Source organism: Schistocerca serialis, chromosome 2 (assembly GCF_023864345.2).
Source record: "Schistocerca serialis cubense isolate TAMUIC-IGC-003099 chromosome 2, iqSchSeri2.2, whole genome shotgun sequence".
In the NCBI taxonomy this organism is placed as follows: Eukaryota; Metazoa; Arthropoda; class Insecta; order Orthoptera; family Acrididae; genus Schistocerca; species Schistocerca serialis.
In genome coordinates, this window is record NC_064639.1 from 195,856,490 (window position 1) to 195,868,536 (window position 12,047).

A 12,047-nucleotide genomic window follows, 5' to 3' on the forward strand; every position below is an offset into this window, starting at 1 on the left:
GAGCAACAACGGAACGGCTCCCTTTTCTGGAAAAGTTGCAAGGGTATATCATTCGCTGTCTTCCCTCACTCCTCTGGCTCTTTGCATCAGAAATATTCCGCCAATCAGCGTTGCTCTTTTAAACGGGAGAATGACGTTTTGCTTAAGTCGACCAATGCGGAAAGATGTAGCATCTCCGTTAGGCATATACTGTCATGTGAGAACTCAGTAACTACGCAGTCAGTCCATGCAGAAATGCATCTTTTGGGTGCTCCCACACAATGTAGCGGAATTTGCTTTTAAGTTGAACACGCGGGTCGTTATCCCTTCGGTCTGGAAAAAGCTGCCCTCTCTCTGGGCAGTCGCTCCAGCCAAAGTAGGTGTATTGACTCACCCCTCTGAAGGATAGGCCTCCCAGTGGGCTGGTTGGCTCTTTAGAACGAAAATTCCTGTGGCCAGCATGTTGCGTACGCCAGCCTCGACTTTTTCAACCTCGGTGCGCACTTGCGATTTACTTATTAGATTTGCATATCGCTTACATCAATTCATACAAAATTGACTCCACCTTATCGAGTTTGGGTTCGAATGAAGCGTCTTGATGTGCAGAATACGATTGTGAGGACAGAATATGTAAGAAATGAATGTCTGGAGACCATGTCACCTTACAACTATCACAATTTTCTTCGAGACTTACATAAACAATCGGTATTATGTATATAGTATTCGGTTGTTGCAGGATTGTGGGAATTTACTTCGTCAAGATGCGAAACTTCGGTATAGCCCTTTTTATTTACCAGAGAGTGTCCCGTGAAGCGAGTAGGAGACGGTGTTTTCATCAGACGGCGGAGCGGCAACGGCAGCCGCCCGCTGACAGCTTAAATCGCTCTCCCGCGGCTCACGGTGATCGGGAATAGCTCCGCAGCTGCTGGCCGTTGTCGACTTCTCGCGCGGCTACCGGAGGCGCCGCCCAGCAGCTGATTATGCTGTGGCAGCCGGCAGCATTGTGTCCGAGGCGGCACACAAAAGGACGTTACAGAGGCGTGGGGCGCCGCGCAAACAAAGCCAGCGCCGCATAAGCGGCAAGCACGCGCCCGTCTTCCCTTTCACCTGGCAGCCGGGCCGAGAGCACTTCGCGCCGGACTCTATCCGTGTCACGGTCGGACCGCTTTCTCGCCGGGCGCCCGCACGCGCCCAGACAACGGCCACGACACGACGCACGCCCGAGGTACCGCAGCCGCCGCGTCGCCAAGTGCCCGAGAAATGCCAGAGCGCTTATCCCCTTGCACGAAAAGGAGAAAGCGAGATCGGGATCTGACATCCCATCGACGATGTGACCGTTACAGCACAATTTCCGATTGGGGAAGGGTTGGGAAAGGAAATCAGCCATGCCCTTCGCAGGGAAGCAGGCCGTGTATCGGATTCAACAATACTGTTTTAGTCCTAGTATCGGGTACTACAATACCTTTTGCCATGTATCGGACAATGCAGTACCGTTCTGTACTCTCAAATGTGAGCAAATAAAAGTCGCAGATCAAGAAATAAACAACATATTACTACATTAGCCTAAAACGTGTGTATTAAAATCGAAATTTATTGATTACCGGTTTTGGTTCATTACCGAGCCATCTTCAGATCAATCAGAAATGCAATTCAGTGTATGGCGCTCATTACGCATCGTCGTATTTTTTGAAGCTACAGAATGTCAAATCAAACACTTTTCAGCCGTCTAAATTATTTTATTGGTCAACCAGTTTCGGCGATATATTACGCTATCTTCAGGCTTCCTGACCGGCGTGTAAGAGGGTTCCCACCTTTGGTCTAGTCAAAATAGGAGGTAGCATTCAATGCCTGGTGTTGTGTACATAGTTCCGCGTAGTCAGCGCGTACACAACTTTCCCACTAGAGCGCGCCCCGCTAAGCACAACAGCGCAGGCGCAGCGCTCGTCCGTCTCCGCACCACGAGATGGCGCTGTCTTAGAGACGGACCAAATTCTGCTTCCGCCGATCCGCGTATTAATATGTAACGCAGCCAATGAGATTGCTGCTAACGTAGAACCTTTTCTCCTCGCGGATCACACTCGCGCAGTGATACCTGAACGCTCGAGGTATTATAACGAGTGTACAGACCTCCGATTAGTCAGTCTGCATTAGTCTGCATTTGTCTGCACCACTCTGTATCAGTCTGCATTAGTCTGCCTTAGTCTGCATTAGTCTGTTTACAAGTTTCAGTCTGCACCTAATAAGATTATCATATTCCTGTACATAGCTATGAAGAGAAATGTATAGACACTTTGTCAAGTATCAGAGATATGTGAGAATAAGATTAACGTGCCAAGACCAAAGGAACTTCAGATTGTCAATTGTAAACAGCATCCAGAATCAAGTTAAGTAATTTCTATGCTTTTTATTATTTTAATAAATGTGTGTGAAAATTAATCAAGTTCTGTTTAAAGTTGGTCATCGTCAATCTGCTACACTAAGCGTGCAAGTGGCATTTCTATCGTCTGACCTAATGGCAGAAGATAAACACGCCACAATAAGACCACGAGACATATTGCTGACACTCGCCTACTTCGTTAGAGCGACAAGTCAAATAATCTGATGGTGTGTGTACCGAAGGTCTTACAGTACACACACCACACCTGGTATTCGTAGATTTTTGAGACATCGATCACTTCAAACAGGTCAGCAGCTGATGTTTGAAATGATCACTGTCTCAAAAATCTACGAATACCACGCACTGAATGCTGCCTTCTATTTTGACTGGACCAAAAGTGGGAATCCTCTTACAAGCCTGTCAGTGGGACTGAAGATGACGTAATATATCGCCAAAACTGACTGCCCAGTAAAATAACAATTTCGACGGCTGAAAGGTGTTTGATTTGACATTCTGTTCTGAACGGCCGAGGCCCAGCAACCGTCTGTGGAAAGACTGACATGCAGAGACTTTGTGGAGCTAAGTCGCTCCAGTTAAATAAATAATACTGCAGTGAAAATCTTAGTTCCTTATGTAAACTGAGAACGTTCATCACTAATCAAATGTTGTTACAATGCACATTTCGTCGCACATATGTACAATCTAAAATGTTGTTCGGTGTATGACACTCATTAGAAATCGTCTAATGAATACAATGAGCAAAATTTTAGACTGATCTGAAGGTAGCTCGGTAATGAGCCGAAACTGATAATCACCAACGAAAATTTGCGATCTTGACTTTGGATTCTTATCCACATACGTTCGAAATCAACAGATTACATATCTCCCCCTGGTGAGCATGTCAAAGAATAACATACCATTTTGGTATTCGTGCTTATAAAATTTTATAATGTTCAGTTTGTATTCTCGCGTTTTGATAATGGGAAGAAAGGTTTCTGATATATTGTAACTGCAACCATTCTATCAAAGGATGGAATCATGAGAAGCAAGTTGTGACTAATATTTGATTCATTTGACCGTGACCATGTCTTGTGTAAAAAACCAAGAGGTCGACCATCCTATTAAGATAACTGATGTGAAGCCATCATACAACTGTTATTCAAGTGATATTGAAGATATTTAGCCCAGCTGTCAATCATGTGATTATTGCCAAATGTTTCGGGACAACATTATCCCATTTTCAAGTGCTAAAAACCAGGAAACCAGATGAAACAGTCGGTATACGACAGACATATAAGTATTACAGACTTCCTGAGTTACAACCTACTTTAAAAAATTATTTTTTTATGTCATTATACTCCACGCAACTTGAACAAGTTGCACATGTGCACTGTCAACCCAAACCATAAAACATAAAATATCACAAGCTGCCGCATCCATCGTCCCCGAGGTACAGTTGCACACTGAAAGCCGCTGCCATCACCTGTAAACGATCATCATCATCAGTGTTCCGCCAAAAGGCAGGTTTTCACATGGTAGTTCTCCAAGCTGTGTGGTCTTCTGCCATCCTCTTCAGGTCTGCATAATTTCCGCTTCCCTTTATGTCGTCTATCGTATCTCCTTCTTCCCCTCTGTCCTCTCCCACAAACCAATCCTTCCAAAGCATCTGCTAGCAAGAACTCCCTTCTCAATGAATGTCCCAACCAGTTCTTTTTCCTTCCTCTTACAACCTTCAGCAGACATCTTCTCTCACCAACCCTTTTCCAATACTCTTTCATTACTCACTCTTTCCATCCAGCTTATTCTCTCCATTCTCCTCCACATCCACATCTCAAATGCTTCTAACCTTTTTTCACCCTCTCGTCTCAGCGTTCATGTTTCTGCCCCATATAATGCCACACTCCAGACAAAACATTTGTCAAGCCTTTTCCTTAGACCTTTATCTAATTTGCCACATAAGAGTCTCCTCTTTCTGTTGAATGCCTCCTTCGCTATGGCAATTCGAGTTTTCACCTCCTTCAGTTATTGTGCTTCCAAGATATTTAAATGCGCTTACTTGGCTAATGATAGATTGCCCTATTTTAATATTGGACAGTCTGCGTCTTGTACTGATGACCACACTCTTTATTGTTGCTGTGTTTATTTGCATCGCATATTCCACTCAAGCACCATTCAGATCTTTCAAAACAAGGTTCAAATGTGTGTGAAATCTATGGGACTTAAATGCTAAGGTCATCAGTCCCTAAGCTTACACACTGCTTAACCTAAATTATCCTAAGGACAAACACACACACATGCCCAAGGGAGGACCCGAACCTCCGCCGGGACCAGCTGCACAGTTACATCTTTCAGCATGTTATTCACTGTCGGCTCACTTTCTGCCACTAATACCATGTCATCAGCAAATCTTATACATTCTATTCTCTTTCCACGATTCTCTTTCAACGATGATGTTACTTAGTCTAACGCTCAGCTCCAACGATTCTACTGTCTGTTACAATATTTTTGAGAAATGCCTGTCTGGTCCTAGCCCGTTGACGCGGGTTTATAGATCTGTTGGAACACTGGAATATTAGCGTCCATGTTGAAACTTGAATGTATTTGATACATTTGTGGAGCAAGAAACAAGAAATAAACCATGACGATTACTGAAAATAACAGCCTTTTCTTAATATGTTGCGATTAACAGCACTAAATGCATTATCCAAATTTCATGAAAGCTGCAACCACGAACCGTACTAACTGCAAGTTTCGATTTCTGAGAGATCATCAAGAACGAAGCGCCACGTATAGCGTTCTCTCAATTTCTTGAACGAAAAAGGGAGTCTGTGGTGCTGAACTCAAGTAAGGCATGCAAATTCTGCCATCGAGGTTTCGATGTACGGTCAAATCTTTAAAAGGAACCATCCCAGCCTTAAGATATTTAGGAGAATGGTTCAAATGGCTCTGAGCACTATGGGACTCAACATTTGTGGTCATCAGTCCCCTAGAACTTAGAACTGCTTAAACCTAACTAACCTAAGGACATCACACACAGCCATGCCCGAGGCAGGATTCGAACCTGCGACTGTAGCGGTTACGAGGTTCCAGACTGAAGCGGCTAGAACCGCACAGCCACATCGGCCGGCTATTTAGGAGAATCCTAGAAATTCCAAATCTGTGTGGCGATAAAGGGATTTGAACTTCTGTCCTCTGGAATATTAGTCCAGTGTATTACCGCTGCGTCACGGTCTCGGTTTATGCCCTTGCAGTAACTGCAAAGAATATTTCAAAAATATGGTAGAAGATAGAAATTTGGTGTACACAAGAATGTTACATCAGTGCTACTGGGAATCTCCAAGAAACTGCCGTCTTAACTGTATGATACTATCAGAAATTCTGTAACGTATTCCAGACGCTACAATAAAAATTTCATTTTTGGTAAGGAGTTTTTATAAAAATTAGAAATTTTGAAATTACGTTTGAATATAAGTATGCTTAGCAGTGACACTTTCTTATACCGCATTGTACATGAAATGAAAATGAAATGAGCGTTTGGCGTCATTCGCCGGGAGGCCCCTTGCGGGGTAGGTCCGGCCGCCTTGGTGCAGGTCTTATTACATTCGACGCCACATTGGGCGACCTGCGCGCCGGATGGGGATAAATTGTTGATGAAAACAGCACAACACCCAGTCCCTGAGCGGAGAAAATCCCCGACCCAGCCGGGAATCGAACCCGGGCCCGTCACGCTGACCACTTTTTTTAAATTAAACAATCATAGAAGCACATAAGCACATAATGAAGTACTGGAACTGTTGCAACACAAATTTTATCGTAAAATAGACTGAAGAACACAGTTCAATATACTAGTGCCATTTTTAAGCTTATAAAACATAACAAAAATTTTAAACTGACTGTTATGTCCTAGCCAGTAATGCCAACCGAGCCCGCTGCCAAAAGGTTGGCAGCATCAAAGTCCGGACGCCGTCCGTATAATCAGCGCCAGCGATACAGGAAATCGCCGCAAGTCTGCGCGCGCCACCGCTGGCTTCTGGCTTCTTAAGCGCTGGAGTCGCGAGCGCTAGGACAGTTCTGTATTCGCCGCTCAGTTGTATACTCGCCACCAAATTGTGTACTTGCTAGTCAGTTGTGTGTTCATCGCAGCAGAGTTGTTGTTTGTCGTCAGCCGACGCTGACCTAGCCGCTCCGACTCGAACTAGACAGATTTCTGTAGACACCGAGTTCACTACTGTGTTTGTGTATCTTCGTAAATAAAAGATAAGTACCGACTTTTATTTAATATGAGTGTTTGGGCTTTCATCTTTCTGTTCACTGTTCCAGCGGACCGGTCGGCCCGCTATTAAAAGTGTGGCGGTGACTTCGTAAGCCATTTCCACAGCCAAGTGTTTGTCGCTACGAACACCGTCACAAAACTGACAATAGCATCTTCAGTCCAGACAGAGACATAGAACTCAAACGCAAACATGTTAAAGAGAATTCAAAAAAAAAAAAAAATATAATTGACTGTCTTAACTAAAATTGCAGTTTCTGTCAGTTGATTCACAACCGTCCAAACTCTTCACAGAAAGTCACTTGGAGCATACAAACGAATAACACCACTCAGCCATCGGGGCGGACACCGCATTGTACGAGTATATAATACGAAGTACCAGCGTTCATGTTGTAGGAAGCATCTTTTGTTTCTTGGTCTTAATTCTAATTTACAGCGTTTATGGTGGTTCCCCGAATGTTACATTTGTGAAATAGTATTTGCAAACTTAGTACTACTTTTAGTTCGGGGATCGCTGATGCTATCACAAGGGAATATACAGAATATTTGGCTTTTGGGTAGAGGACAATAAACAACAAAATGATCGTAAAAAAACGTAGATACGGGAACCAATGGTTTCCTCGATAGGACGTATGCACAAGCGCAGTCACGCTAATGCTATAACGCTGTTAATACCTAAGGCTATAGTTATTTCGAAACACCTCGAATGAGGCGTAAGTTACAAAGTGATAAGCTGCCTTCATCTGATTTTATCAGCATTCCAGATACCCGAGTGCTGGCAAATACTTGTAGCATCTCGGCTATCACTTTATCGGCTCGCCATTGCTAGGACCTGCTAGGTCCCTCGGCTTCAACCCCTTTGATTCTTTATTTTTGTATGGTATATTTAAAAGTTTTGGTGTATTCCAACCCTGTTGGCAGTGTCTATTAACTCCAGGAACGCATTGTGGAGTGTTGTCAATGCATTCGGAAGTCTCCTGGGATTTTTTAACGCGTGCAGGCGTCGATGAGGAGACGTGTTGAGCTGCACCCTAACTTGAACGGTGGTCATGTGGAAAGCTTGTAATTTATTTGTGCTCAAGCGTTTATCTGCGGTTTGGGTCTCTGTTACAAGGTGTTCGTGTACTCAGTCGTAATACATCATATCGGAGAAACTATTAGTTTTTGGAAATATGTTTAATGGGATTATTTCCTTGTTTCATTGTCCTTTACAAGACTCTTTCGCTGTATCTATAATAGTCGAACACCTGAATAAATAACAACAAAACAATTGAAATTATATTTAACTGAGGACAACCTGTCATATTTGTCGCCATCTGGAAGAGCTGTAAGTTAACAGAGACAAAGTAAGTGATGGATTAATCCAGACTTTAACGAAGAAGAAGAATGATGGTTGGTACGTGACAGCCTGACAGATGACGGGAGCAACATTCCCAAGACTCATCAATCATACGCGGACTACCGAAATGCCATCTTCCCTCTCTTTAAAGACCATCAAATAAGTTTTATTGATGTGAAGATGGGCAATGGAAAGGACGGCTGCGTGTTTCTGTATTACGGCGTTTATACCGTTCATTAAATCCAGCAAACGTTTCTGACGGCACAGCAGACGGAAAGCGGACAAGCGGTTAATCACGTTGATGAAGGAAAATCACGCAGTGGGTCTCCTGTCGAGTATGACAAATGTTGCGGACGGTACACACGTTTCCATTCAGAGAGACATCCTTCTGTCAGTGAAGAAGTACTGAAGAAAGGAACCTGAGCATTATTCCTCAGGCTTTCTCTCAGAGTGTATCTAACATCAACATCGCTATCTTAAATTTGTTGTAGCTAGGACTCACAGTCATACAAAACTTTTTTAAGGACATCATCTTTACGGCAGTTACTGTTATAAGTTTTCATAACACACTATTGCAATTTCGGCCTTAGGCTGTTATCAAGTGCTGATAGTACGGCTTACATTAAGTTGACATGGCGTAAAGCCGTAATATCAGCACTTGATAATGGCCTAAGGCTGAAATTGCAATAATGTGTAATAAAAACTTACTGCAGTCACTAGCGTAAAGACGGTGTCCTTCAAATAAATCACGGTGGCGCCGGCCGAGGTGGCCGAGCGGTTCTAGGCGCTACAGTCTGGAACCGCGTGACCGCTACGGTCGCAGGTTCGAATCCTGCCTCGGGCATGGATGTGTGTGATGTCCTTAGGTTTGTTAGGTTTAAGTAGTTCTAAGTTCTGGGGGACTGATGACCTCAGAAGTTAAGTCCCATAGTGCTCAGAGCCATTTTTGAACCTCACGGTGGCGACGAGGTGGGTACCACACTGAAGTGCTTTGACCGAGTAGGTGATGGGTTGCCTTGCTACTCTTGTTAATAGGAAATAAACAATAGTCTACTAAAGGTAAAATCTTCTAGATAGTTAGGCCGCGTCAAATTTTTCTATACGATATACATTTGGACTCATCTGATGGGATCGTCTTTAGGATATTCTGGTGCCCAACTGGGTACAAGGAATGACGCCATTTTTCACTGCGAAAACCGAAGAAACTGCGAACACAATCACGTGCAGAGAGAGTTGTGTTAACTCTTTTACGGAAGGAAACAGATAAAATCAAATGAAAGTATATGGTTCCAGAGACCATTTCAAGTCTCAAACATCTATGAAGTTTCTATGGAGACTGCAGCGGCACTGAAAATTTGTACCAAGGTCGGGATTCGAACCCATGTCTGCTGCTCACTTTTTTGTTTCTGTTTTAGTTGTGTCACGGACGAAACGAAGTGGTATTCACTTGGCAGATACGACAACCAATACGCCACCCTGCACAGTGGCTTTGCAAGACTATACGGACTACCACAATACGCCTCCCTAATCAATCCAAATTTTCATCCACGCCTCAGTCCACTTTTTATTCCCCCTAAAATCTAACAGCACATGTACGTCATAGACGTTAGAGACTTGGAAAGGTCTCTGGAACCATATGGTTTAATGTGGTTGAAGCACTTATGCCTTGGTTTGAGACAGGATTCCCTGTTTTGTTGATGTGCTATTCCGGTAGAGGTGCTATTCCAATACAGTCGGGGAGCCTCTGCAGTGCTGTTCGAGTTTAGGGGGAATACCAAGTGGACTGAGGCGTGAATGGGAGTATGGATTGAGATGGGCGGCGTGCGAGGGTAGTCCAAGCAGTCGTGCAAAGCAACTGAGCCAGGAGATATAATCGTAATAGAGAGAAAAAGGCATTACATCAGATTACTATAAGAATAATCGTCGGCGTACTGTCATACACCCGCCTCTGTAAGGTGGTCGGTGACTCTACATCTACCGTTATATAAGCCACATTACTGTATGTGGTGGAGGGTAGCTCTGATATCACTACCACTTTTTTCCCCTTTCTTATTTCATTAGAGGAATTTGTGTTGAGATGAACACCTGTCAGAAAGCCTCTCTAATTTCTATGATTTTCCCGAAATGGTCTTTTCGCGGAGTGTATGTTAGAAGTCACGGTTGGAAAATATTGCTTCGAATTATTTACAGAAGAAAAAAAAATGTCTGTAGAAGTGGCCGAGCGGTTCTAGGCGCTACAGTCTGGAGCTGCGCGACCGCTACGGTCGCAGGTTCGAATCCTGCCTCGGGCATGGATGTGTGTGATGTCCTTAGGTTTGTTAGGTTTAAGTAGTTCTAAGTTCTGGGGGACTGATGACCTCAGAAGTTAAGTCCCATAGTGCTCAGAGCCATTTGAACCATTTTTTTGTCTGTAGAATCCGAGCTCGAGGACCATCAGTCTGGGTTGCGGAGAAATGTTGGGACACTCGAGGCAATACTGACCCTAAATTTATCCCAGAAGATAGACTGAAGGAAAGCAAACCTATGTTTATAGCACTTACAGATTTAGAGAAAGTTTTAGACAGTGTTTACTGGACTAAATTCTTTGAAATTATTGAGGTAGCAGGGAGAAACTACAACAAGTGAAATTTTATTTACAACTTGTACAGAGGCCAGACTGCACATACACTGATCAGCCAGAACCTTATTACCTCCGACCTACTATCGATGTAAACCCGTCCAGGCGATAGCAGCATCACATGGCGAGGAATGACTGCTACTCAGCACACGCGCGGTGCATATAGTACCAGCGAGCGTGCTGTCCGTGTGTAGAATGGGGAAGACACGCGATTTATCGGAGTTTGACGGAAAACACATTGTGATGGCCCAGAGGCTCGGCGCGACTTGTCGGCTGTTTCGGGAATGCTGTGGTGAGTGTTAACAACAAGCGACGAAACCAATGTCCATACATCGTGGGGTTGGGCTGCCACCCCTTATTACAGATGTCGGACGTCGTAGGTCGGGCAGATTGGTAGAAACGGATAGGCGGCGAACTGTGGTGGGACTAACATCAGACTTTAATGCTGGGCAGATGGGCAGAGTACAAGTGTGTCTGAACACAGTGCACCGAACTCTCCAACAATGTTCCTCCGCAGCCGACTACCGATGCAAGTCCCAATGTTAACACCACGTCATCGGTAACTACGACTGAAATGGGCACCTGACTATCGGCATTGGACGTTGGCGCAGTGACAGTGCGTTCATGGTCTGATGAATTCCGATACCTTCTTCATCATAGCGATGGGAGGGCGCCAATTTGTCGTGTTCCAGGCCAACAGCTCCTTGACACCTATACAGCAGGACAGAGACAAGCTGGCGGGGGATCTATGGGGAACATCCACGTGAGCATCCATGGGTACAGTGGGGCTCGTGCAAGGCACTATGATGGCCAGGGACTACCGTACACTGGTTACAGATCACTTACACCTCTTCGTGACGAGCATGTTTCCTGGCGGCAGTGCCATTTTTTAACAAGATGATGCGGCAAGTTGTGAGTCCCACTGATGTACTGGCCCCACAACTTTCCAGGTATGAACCCGATCGAACACATCTGGAATATGATTGAACATGGCGTCAGAGCTCATCGGCCCCCTCCCCATGATTTACGGGAATTAGGTAACTTGTGTGTGCAGATGTAGTGCCAGTCCCCTCCAGCGACCTGTAGCCTCATAGTTTCCATGCGATGACGCGTCGCCGCTGTTATCCGTGCCGAAGGTGGGGCGATTAGGTAGATGGTCATAATGTTCTGCCTGACCAGTGTATGAGTCGATGGACGTAAAGGGAAGCAATAGTTGAAAAGGGAGTGAAACAGGATTGCAGCCTATCTCCAATGTTATTCAAGCTGTACATTGAGCAAGCAGTGAAGGAAGGCAAGAAGAAATTTGGAAACAGAATTGAAGTTCAGAGGGAAGAAATAAAAGCATTGAGGTTTGCCGATGACATTCTAATTCTGTCAAAGACAGTAAAGGACTTGGAAGCGCAGCTGAAGGGGATGGACAACGGCTTGAACCCAGATTATAAGAGGAACATGAGCAAGCGTAAAA